The sequence below is a fragment of the Brassica napus genome, chromosome C8, assembly GCF_020379485.1.
Source record: "Brassica napus cultivar Da-Ae chromosome C8, Da-Ae, whole genome shotgun sequence".
NCBI lineage: Eukaryota > Viridiplantae > Streptophyta > Magnoliopsida > Brassicales > Brassicaceae > Brassica > Brassica napus.
This window is the reverse complement of record NC_063451.1, coordinates 23,693,538-23,705,596: the sequence shown is the minus strand read 5'-3', so window position 1 is coordinate 23,705,596 and position 12,059 is coordinate 23,693,538.

Sequence of the window (12,059 nt, the reverse complement as noted above, 5' to 3'; positions counted from 1 at the left end):
GTGGAGTGTCTAGCGCTTGGTGTAACTTTTGATGGGATAAACGATAACAATATTCAAGGTTTAAGGGTGAAGATGGCAGCAGAGATCCTCGATGAAGGAGGAAATAATACGATGAACAATTTGCTGTTCAATTGAACATGTGTTTGTTATTTTGTATTTGAATTAAGTTATTAAGTATTTGAATTTAGCTAATATATCTCAGTCTTATCATTTTTATAACTCAGTCATACCTCAAACATACTCTAAAATTGAAAATGTTCATATAACTCAGCCCGAAAGGTTATATGTAACTCAGACGTATCTATTCGAATAACTCAGCCATACATCCACCATACCCCAAACATACTCTAAAATCGAAAATGTTTATATAAATCAGTCGTATCGATTAGTATAAGTAAGTCGTTACGCTATTATAACTCAGCCATACCTCAAACATACACTAGAATTAAAAAGATGAAATGTTTATACTTTAAAATGTTACTAGGTAGAGACCCACTCTTTGCGTGGGGTGAGATTTGAGATTTTACTGACAATAACATAATGCAATTTACATTTTTTGGGGATATTTTGTATAAAGTTGGATTATGCATTAGTTTGTATAGGGCTAGGTAAACAAAAAGAATCCAAAAATCTAAAACCAAATCTGATCTAAAACATAGTATCGAATCCGATCTGAAATTGGTTAAATATCCGAACGGATTTATAATTTTCTTATTTAGAAAACTGAAACCGATCTGAACGAAAGAATTTCGGTGTCCGAATGTATCTGAAATAGATTTATATACTTAAATAAATTAATTGTTTTATATTTAATATATAAAAAATATCTAAATATATAAGATATTTTGAGGTTGTCCAAAAATATTTGAAAGTATATACAAATAGTCAAACTTAAATAGCTAAATAAGCAAACAATACTCGAAACACTAAAAATACTTGAAATATCCAATCGATTATCTATCCAAATATTCAAGTTAAGCTAATTTATATGTTAAATTTAGGTATTTCAGCATAAATTGTCCAAATTTATATGTAATATATAATTTTCCTTCTAGTTTTTGAAAGTTTAAAGTATATATGAATTTTAAATTTTAAAATAAGTTAAACGGGTTATCCGAATCCGAACTGAACCCGCAAAGAGCCGAACCAAACCGAACCAAAATTTACAAATACCCAAATATGACTTAAATTTTAATCTCGAAAAGTTGAAACCGGAATAAATATGAACCAAACTTGAATGGATACCCGAACGGTTAAAGCGTAAATAGAGAATAAACTCATGTATTTCGTAATATTGACCTTATCCCGACAAATTGTGAAATGGTATTCACTAGTAGAGAACTAAAGAGTTCAAATGATCTTAGAATTGGTTTAATGTTCTTCATATACTAAAGTCGATAACGCCAAAGAGATATATAGTATGTTCTAAACTCTTGAGATGGACAAAATAAATGGCTTCGTGTTCGTCTTTGTTTACAATGGTGATTTTATTCTATATAAACTCTTATGTAGTCAGTTCTTACCGTTTGCGTTCATAGTTTGAATACAAATTATGAAATGGTATTCACTATAATTGGTGAAAATGTTAGGAAAATTATCATATTTATTTTATTTTTTTTGTTCATAATTTTATATAATATTATAAATTAATTAGTTACATGTTATATTAAATTAAGAATATTATAGGTTTATGGATAAATGTAAAATTCTCATGTTTTGTATCAAAATGTTGGGCTAGAAAAATCTATGGACCAGGACTTGGTCTTTAACTATGTCATTTGGTTAACAAAATTACTTATAAAATGACATATGCAATATCGACGTAAGGAATATGCTTTAATAATAATGCCGAAATTTATGCAACCATTATCCTAATTGATGCAGGTACTATATTCTAACTTGTAGTTCTACGGCAAATGTAATATACATTAAATGTTATTGTAATTTTAAATGAGCCGTATTAAATTGTTTACATGAAGAAAAAAATATATAATAGGGATCAATGGCATAGAATGTAAATATTCTAGTAATTAAAGGGTCATTAGCTTAGTTGGCTGAGGAGGGTTGTGAGTTCGCCATGTCATCAATAGTGGCAAAATTGTAATTAATCAACTAAAGTAAGGTTAGTTATTCAAAATGCTTTGGGATATTGAAACTCCAATTATCAATTTGAAGTGAATATATAATCAACTGAATGTGGCTTCTTTATTGAATTTACGAGTTTAGAATCGATCATGTTCTTGAGGTATATGTTGTCTTACGATTACTTAAAACCTTACATTTAAATATAAGGTGTGAGCAATATTTAAAACTCGTAATTTATTATTGTATTATTTATCATGAATTTGTGTTATTTGTTATATTTCTTTCACCATAAATCCAAATCCTAAACCTAAATCCCCAAAAAATCAGACCTAAACCCTAACTAAGCAACCCTAAACCCTAAACCTCAATTACTAAGTCAGCCGTAAATGTTAAAGTAACTCGGCCGTGAAGTATAACTTAATCTTGACGTTTGGCGGGAAAAAGATAACTGAATCTTGGGAAATTTTAACTCGTGACGTTTGACGTTCTATATATCTCTCTATATATTGTCCACTCTCTTGCACATTTATTACGCCCTTCTCTCTCTAGAAATAACCTAAACAAAATCTCTCTATCCCCATCAAAATTTATGCCGATTGTTTATGGTAATTCAACGAGGTTAGAGAACAGTGTCAATGCGACACTAAGCTCTGCAAATCGTCAAAACCTCCCTCTTCTATACCTTGGTCCGGGTGACTTGCTTGACACAACCAGCACTACCTGGTTCAAATTTTTAAATGATCTCTCCCTCGTCATCCCGTCGATTCTTGCAGAAGGATGGGTTCATTGAGAACATGTGTGTTCTTAACAACAGTTTTGTAATATTTTTTGTTGTAGCGCAAAAACACGTGGGATCGAAGGCATAATTCGACACTTTGGACACATTTTAATCTTGTGGCCAGGACGGTATTTCGTTGCCAGATGCGCCATTTGAAGAGCACTTGGGCCAACAGAGGCGACAAGCCTCCGTGGATGCTAACTAGAGTTTGGCATGATCTCGTCCACATGTTTGAAGAGTTTGGTCCTGACAATTTTGGTTTTCGAGAATGATGCGTTGTCTGTATTTTGAACCTGATATTTTCTGTTTCTGAATGTAATTCAACATGTCGAATTCATATTTACTTATGTATTATAATTCAATCGTATCTGTTAACATAACTCAGCCATAACTTTAAGTTAACTCAGTAAAAACGTATAAGGTAACTCAGTTGTGAATGTTAATATAACTCAGCCACAACGTTAAGTTAACTCAGCCCAAACGTACTAATCTAACTCAGTCGTGAATGTTTCTGTGAAGGTTTATACCACAACGTAGATTATCGCACGCCCATTTCATTATTAATGGGACGTTTCCACTTGCTTGATTGAACTGAGTTGTCGATTAATTATGGCGCATGAGGAATAACTCCGCCAACAATATGAGAATATCGAGACTAATTATGATGACTTTGAAATAAACGACTGGCACACATGTGTCGAGTAATTTTCAATATCGAGACATTAAATTTTTATATATTTAATACTTAAAAAGGGAAAAAAGTAAACGTTGCTGTTTCACGATGTCGTCTTCTTACTCACCCTAAAGTCGCACTAATGTTTTTTTGAAATTGTTTTGAGAATAAAAATGTATTCCTTATCCTGCGTTTCAGGAAATTCTTACAGACGATGTTTGAACGCGGAAAGAGGAACGCTGATACAATGTTGGTGTGGTGAACCCTCTAAAATTTTTACATCTGGAAGTGCTACAAATCCAGGAAGATTGTATTATTGCTGCGCTAAAGGATATAACAAGGTTCGTTTTGGTTCTTATTTCGCATGTTCTGTAACGTAATACTTAGATCTGGTTATATTGGTGAAATCAGAGACATTTATTCAAATGGGCGGATGAGTGTTTGGTGGAAGAGGTTGAGGATATTAAGTCACTGATAAGTGGCATGAACAAAGACATCTCCGAATTCAGACTTAACGTTGCTCGGTTGGAGAAAGAGATTAAAGGAATGAAGACGGAATCTGGGAGAAAAGGAGAAGAATGTATGAGTTAGGGTCGGTGTTTGTGGAATGTGGTTGTTTGTGGGGTTGGAATGACGTTACTTTGCTACTACTATAATTGTGCGCAGTCGTGTTTTGTAATTATAAGTCAGCCTAGGTTTTATGTAACTCAGACTTAACGTATTAAATAACTCAGGCGTCATACTAATGATAAGTCAGCCTATGTTTTATGTAACTCAGACCGTAACCTTTATTAAGTCAGATCTAACTCAGTCGTCATTAAACAATAACTCAGCCACAATTAAACTATGCCTATGTTTTATGTAATTATAAGTTAGCCTATGTTTTATGTAACTCAGACCGTAACCTTTATTAAGTCAGATCTAACTCAGCCGTCATTAAACAATAACTCAGCCACAATTAAACTATAAAGCAGCCAAAAGAAACAATAACACAGCCTTCATTACATTAATTTGTTGTTCGACATACATAATGGCATAGCAAAGAACATGATAACATTACATCTTCACCACTTCCTTGTGTCCCTAAATAGGCTTATCGGTTTAAAATCACGTAAGAACATGCCTATCTCTTTGATCCAGAAACAGCAGTCACACATGTTGTTATCCTTAGTCACATCAATGTGCCACAAGCAGAGACATTGTCGCTTCACAAGATTTGCACATTGGCAACTGTAGACCGACGGAAGATAAGCTGAAGTGAACAGGGCCCTATTTTGACGGAACTCGTCAGAATACCACAAACTCCATCCCCATTTCACGCATCGCACTAGGTTCCCGATCCTATCAACTGTTTCTCTTGGAATACCAGCAATATACTGCCCATCACACCAAAAGATTGCTCGAGTAATTGTGTGTATATACACAGCACGCTCATATCATGCATCTGCTGCACGCTTCATTAGAGAAAGCCCTTCTTCTTTAAGGCTGAATGAGAAGAAAAACTGTACACCTTTTATATAAACTGTGCTTGGATTTCTCCCAGCGTAGCAAGTTTTCAACAACTCAGCATGCATATTAAGTCCCCATGGAACGGATAATACATCGTAAAAATGGCATACCCTACGCCGATCTTCTAACGCCTTCATCAACTTGCACGATGCTCTGAGGCCATAGAGATCTTGGAAGGAGTTACCGGCCACACGTTCAACAACCAACGCCTGAATTTCTTCAGGCATTTCAAGAATCGGAAAATATTTCATTTACTCTCAGAGGGGTGAAATTGATTTAGATAGAGAAAGCAATTGTGTAAAACTATAGAGAGTTGAACATGTAATTGTTCCTTATTTATCAGCAGCAAAACGGTTTCATATCGCGACGTGTCTTATTTTGGGCGGGAAGTTATTCCATAATCCAGATGTAATGTATTTCATTCAATAAATCAGCCGTTTATTATAATAACTCAGACGTTTCGTATTTCAAGGCATCAATAAATCAACCGTTTATTATAATAACTCAGACGTTTCATATTTCAATACATCAATAATTACGTAGGGGCTATTAAGTTTTGTAGGGACTATTAAGTACAGACATTTTGTTTTTCAATGTTTTCGCCATTTCCTCAGCTGTAACTGGCTAATTATGCCGCCATTTTTTTCGTGTGTAAAAATACATCGGAAACTAATACCAAGACATGACAATCTAAAAACTCAGCCGTAATTCAAAAAAAAAAAAATCCAAAACCCAGCCGTAATACAAAAACATGAAAACAAAACTCAGCCGTAATACAAAAAATTGAAAATCCAAAACTCAGTCGTAATAGAAGAACATGAAAATCCAAAACTCAGCCGTAATAGAAGAACTTGATAACCAAAAACCCAGCAGTAATACAAAAACATGAAAATCCCTACAACACTTGCTTACATCGGACAAGTTTTCGCATTATGTCCACTCTGTCTACATCGAGAACATGTGTGTTCTTTCCTAGGACGTTTGTTTGCAAGTGCAACTTCTAAAGCAGATTTCATCCTATTTTTCTTTGGTCTTCCTGGTTGTTGACGAATAGACAGGGGCAAGCACAGTTGGTTAGCCAAGATTTCTGAACAGGTTGCGCTGAGTCAACCGGCATGCCCGATTCATCGTATACGCTCACCAAATAAGCGCTGTTATAGTAAGGACTGCACATGGATATACAACAAACATTCATGTACTCCGCGGCTGCGATTGCGTGTACACATGGTAATTTTTCGCGTTCGAAATGCCGACATGTGCACTTTCACTCTACCAAATTAACAACATTCAAATACTCGCCAGAAGATCCATATTTAACTTCAGTGTGATGATCATCAATCTTTTGTATCGTCAAATCTCTGGCGGCAGTTACACGATCCTATTAAGAAAAATATAATAAATGTGAAACGGCTGACTTATTACATATGAAGGCTGACTTAAGAACTATAATGGCTGACTTATGTTTACTGTTACGACTGGCTTACATGTAGTAGTTTCTCCACACCACGAGTAAGCGTGGTTGGCTGCGATCTGGCATCCTCTCTCCGTTCAGCAAACCATCTGGGCATCATAACCCGTATCGATTCTAATATTCGAACAATGTTAAGTCCTCTAGCGTTAGACAACACTCTGTTCATGATTCCGCTATGTTCGCAATCATCAAATTGTACCTCTTGCGCCGGGAAATGAACGCGCGTCCACAGTCGGACATCATCTCTTTGGAGGTAGCCGTGGAGTGCAGGATTAACCGCTTCAATCTCCTCAAAAATCGTAGTAAAGTCAGACATACTAAAACATCTCGCCGCTTTCTTCACCAGACGAAATACATCTTTTCCTCTGTACTGTCCCAATATGTTCTTATATAAATGATAGGTGCATATTCCCCAAGTAGCTAACGGATACACATTTCTAATTGCTTTCCCTATCGAGTTATGCCTATCTGAGATTATCGCAAGACCCTCGTCGTCAGGAATCAAAAGTTTTAGTAGCGTAAAAAACCAATGCCACGAATCATCATTTTCAATGTCAACCACTGCGAAGGCTATTGGAAAAATCTGAAAGTTACCATCCTGAGCTAGTGCTGTGAGTAGCGTCCCTTTGTATTTACCATTAAGAAACGTGCCGTCGATAATAACTTTGCGCATGAAAGGAAACCCATTTACGCTCGCACCAAACGCAAGAAACACATACATGAATCTTCTAAGCTCATCGATTTGAAGACGCGTAACTGTACTCGGATTTGCCCTTCTTATCATATATAAGTAAGAAGGCAAGCTTTTAAACCCACACTCAGGTGTTCCCTCATCGATTTCCCTTGCAAATTTCAGCGTCGGGTGTGATTTCCAATAATCCACCTATTCACATGAAAAAACGATACACATAACTCAGCCCTTTTATAGGAAGAAGACCGCCACAACAAAACTTTAACTCAACCCTAGCTTTATTATAACTCAGTCACATCTAACATTATAATATCCCAGCCGCATTGTATTTATATGTCAGCCGCTACGTTTTATATTACTCAGCCATATTGTTAACATAACTCAGCCGCATCAAAGTAATTACCTTTACACCAAACTGCTTAGTGGTAGCTATTCCGACACTCGTAGGGCAAACGGCCGGACCAACGTCGCCGAGAAAGTTCTTGTACAACTCTCCTAAAATATCCGGTGTTGCTTGTCGAGATCAATTAGAACGCTCAGTGCAAGAACATGTATGATTCGAATCGTAAATACGAACATAAAACGCCGGGGATTCCCCTTGGGTAGAAGCACGAACTCTCCAGAGACATCCATCAACCCAACACTTAACAACATATGATGTCGGGGTTGATGTTTCTAAATCAAAATCAAATCGATGCCTCATTGTAAGAAGTTTCAGTCGTCTCTCCAAATTGTCTTTACTCTCGTATAGTTTCCCTACCGCAAGGTCTATCGACGACATCTACAACTTTAGAACCTCCAGATTCCCTTTAGGTCCGCTCATCGAGAAATTCTGATATCTCTTCTTGGGAGTAGCGTTGTTGAATCTTCGTCTTCTGTAGGAGACTCACCGTATGAGCTGAAGTTATCATCTTCAGATGACGCACCGTCCGAGTCATCGAACATATCAAATCGGCTTTCAAATTCATCATCTTCTTCATTTTCTTTGCCTATTTCATCTTCTCTAACTATGTCGTGTATTTTTCCTTCCACGTTACTAGAGCAGTCATTCTCATTGTCCTCTTGTTCCTTTTCCAAACTGCAACCATCGCAACTCCCACTGTAGTTTTCGTCTCTGGACTGAACTTCTAAAGCTTCTACTTCTCTCTTGCTATGTCATCCTTGTTCCCCGTAATCTCCACCCAGAGACATAGTTGTTCGATTTTCTTTAGGCTTAGAAAACCTTGCAATTGTCGAGTATTGGACACGTAAACTGGTGGAGTGTCGTGCGACATTGTTTTCAATGCTTTATTCGAGAACATGTAGCTAAGCTGAATATGATCCCTCAAATCATTCAATCCGTAATCATCGAGAACAAACTTTGTGAAATCTTCATGTGTTGTTTTCTCATCTAAATGAAGAACTCTACACCCTTTTCTGTCGACGTTGAATACATATCTGTTTTTCTTAATCCAGTTACCGAAAACAATAACTACCGGATCAATAACCAACTGAGAAAGATGAAAACGATAGATAAATAACATGAAGAAGAACATGAACAGTCTCATAAACTAAGTTGTAAATTTTGTTTGTTAGTGATGACATGGCAAATCTGAGTTGATGACATAGCGGATTCCTTGTATGTATCTTGGATTTTTTTACAAAACTCAGCCAAAAAATTAGCATAATCTCAGCTTTTAAATAACAATAACTCAGTCGTCTCGCATTTAAATAATTCAATCACTTCGTATTTAAATAACACTGCCAATTAACGATAACTCAGTCATTATGAAATTAAAAAACTCAGCCGTAATTGTAGAGAACAAAGCCATAAACAAAAATCAGCCGTAATTAAAAGACAATCCAACCATAAAGTAAAACATAACCCAGCTGTGATAATGTCATAGCAAAGTACATAAAAATAAGATAAGATTCTGATACAATACATCTTCACCACTCCCTTGTGTCCCTAATCACGCTCATCGGTTCAAACTCACGGAAGAAGAGCCCCACCTCTTTGATCCAGAAACAGCGGTTACACATTTTGTCACCATTACTGTTTTCAATGAATCACAAGACCCAATCTCGCTCCAAAACAAGAACACACTGGCAACTATAGAACGAAGGAACAATGGTTGAAATGAACTCGTACCTCTTTGCCCAAAACTCGTCACCGTGAAGAGAACCCCATGCCCATTTTAGAGATCGAACTAGTTTCCCGATCCTATCAACTGATTCCCTTGTAAAACGAGCAAAATACTCCTCATCACACCAAATTTTTTTAAAGCATTGCGTATGTATACACAGCACGCTCATATCCTTCATCCTTTGAAAGCTTCATGAAAGCAAGTCCTTCTTCCTTAAGGTTAAATGTGAAGAAAAACTGTACACCCTTCATATAAAGTGTGCTTGGATTTCTCTCGCGTAGCAAGTTTTAAACAACTCAGGAGGCATATTGAGTCTCCAAGGAACATATAACACATCGAAAAAATGGTTTACCCTGCTCTACTCTGCTAACGCCTTCATCGACTTGCACGATGCTCTTAGGCCATAGAGATCTGTGATTGAGTTACCGGCCACACGTTCAACCACTAACGCCTTAATCTCTTCAGGCAATTCAAGAATCGGGAAATAATCCATTAATGTAACGTTAATATAACTAAGCAATGATGGTTGATATAACTCAGCCATGTTGGTTAATATAACATCGAGGCCTTCATAGAGATCGAGACGGTAATACTTTATTATTTAACTTAGAATATAACTCAGCTGTTAATTTTAATGGGACGGCTGAGTGTGGAAAATACGGCAAAAGTGTGGAAAATACGGCTTAGAACTAATATCGAGGCCTTTATAATACTTTAGTATTTAAAAACTGATTTAACATTCACGGTAATACTTTTCTATAATATTAAACGTCCCTTATAATAATGAGACGTTTCGTCTCTCTTGATTTGATCGTGTTGATAATTAATTATGGCGCTTCAAAAGTTTAGAAAATACGGCTCAAAACTAATATCGAGGCCTTTACAACATCGAGACGATAATACTTTATTATTTACAAAGTTTGATAATACTTTGCATTAACGATAACTCAGCCGACGATAACTCCGACATAATTAAACGATAAATCAGCCGTAAATTAACGATAATTCCGACATAATTAAATGATAATTAAATGACTACATTTTTATTTCTCCCAACAACAACCAATACATCTAGCACTTCACCCTCAGACACTCGATAAGTGCTATGATCTCACTTATGTCGTTCTTCATATCAGCCAAGTCTGCTTTTATGTCGGCCAAACCTTGCCCCATCGTCGCTAGTTTGTTTGCCACAACTACAAACTCTTCATCATGTGCTTCATCAAGCCATTTGCAAACATGGTTTTCACCCGAAATTGCTCCACAACGAGAAAACCTTCTTCCCGGATTTCTTGAGGTATTTGACGTTAACACAACAGTAGCAGCTCCATAGTCGCACCTCCTTGGAATTCCACGCCCTAGATCCATCGAATTCTACTTCACAACACACAAAAATGATTGAAACTATACCAAGACGAAACACACAAAATGCTCAAGGCAATTTTATAGAATCAAGTAAAAAAAACAATATATGATCTCGGACTTGACAAAAGAGACTTACAGTTAATCCTTTCTTCTGAAGAACCCTAATTTTCAAATTTGGAGGTTTTTGGAATGAGCCTCGCGATTTTAACTTCTGTGAGCTAACATGTCGACGTTTTCTCTTTAAATGAAACAGAGAGTTTTGTTTTAACGGAGAAACGTGAACTGTTGACGACAAAGGTTACGGAGGGGCGAAAACATTAACGGACATAAAGATATCTCAGACTTAATTAAACGATAACTCAGCCGTAAATTAACGATAACTCAGACATAATTAAACGAAAACTCAGAAATATAAATTAAAGATAACTCAGACAGAATTAAATGATAACTCAGCCGTAATTAAACGAATACTCAGCCGTAACCATTAGCATAAACCCATACATTAATATGTTGTTCTACATACATGATGGCATAGCAAAGAACAAAAAAATATAGGTTTCTAATACAATGCATCGTCACCACTTCCTTGTGTCCCTAATCAAACTAATTGGTTCAAAGTCACAGAAGAACAACCCCACCTCTTTGATCCAGAAACATCGGTCACACATGTTGTCATCCTTAGTGGCAACTGCACAACGACGGAACAACCGCAGAAATGAACTCGACCCTCTTTGCGCAGAACGCGTCACCGTGCCACAAACCCCATCCTCATTTCACAGATCACACTAATTTCCCGATCCTGATAATGAATTCCCTTGGAAAACGAGCAAAATACCCCTCATCATCATCCCAAAAGATTTTCCGAGTCATTGCGTGTGTATACACAGCACGCTCATATCCTACATCCGCTGCAAGCTTCATGAGAGAAACTCCTTCTTCTTCAAGGTTTAATATGAAGACAAACTGAACACCCTTTATATAAAGTGTGCTTGGATTTCTCTCAGCGTAGCAAGTTTTCAACAACTCAGCAGGCATATTGAGTCCCCAGGGAACGGATAACACATCGTAAAAATGGCATACCCTACGCCGATCTGCTAACACCTTCATCAACTTGCACGATGCTTTAAGGCCATAGAGATCTTGGAAGGAGTTACCGGCCACACGTTCAACCACCAACGCCTGAATTTTTTCGGGCATTTCAAGAATCATGAAATATTTCATTTTCTTTGAGAGGGGTGATAGAGAGTAATTGTGTAAAATAGAGATAGAGAGTAATTGTGTAAAATAGAGAGTTTAAAGTTGTACGGTTCGAGTAGACACATTATTTATAGGTAGAGAATGGTTATATTATCGCCACGATT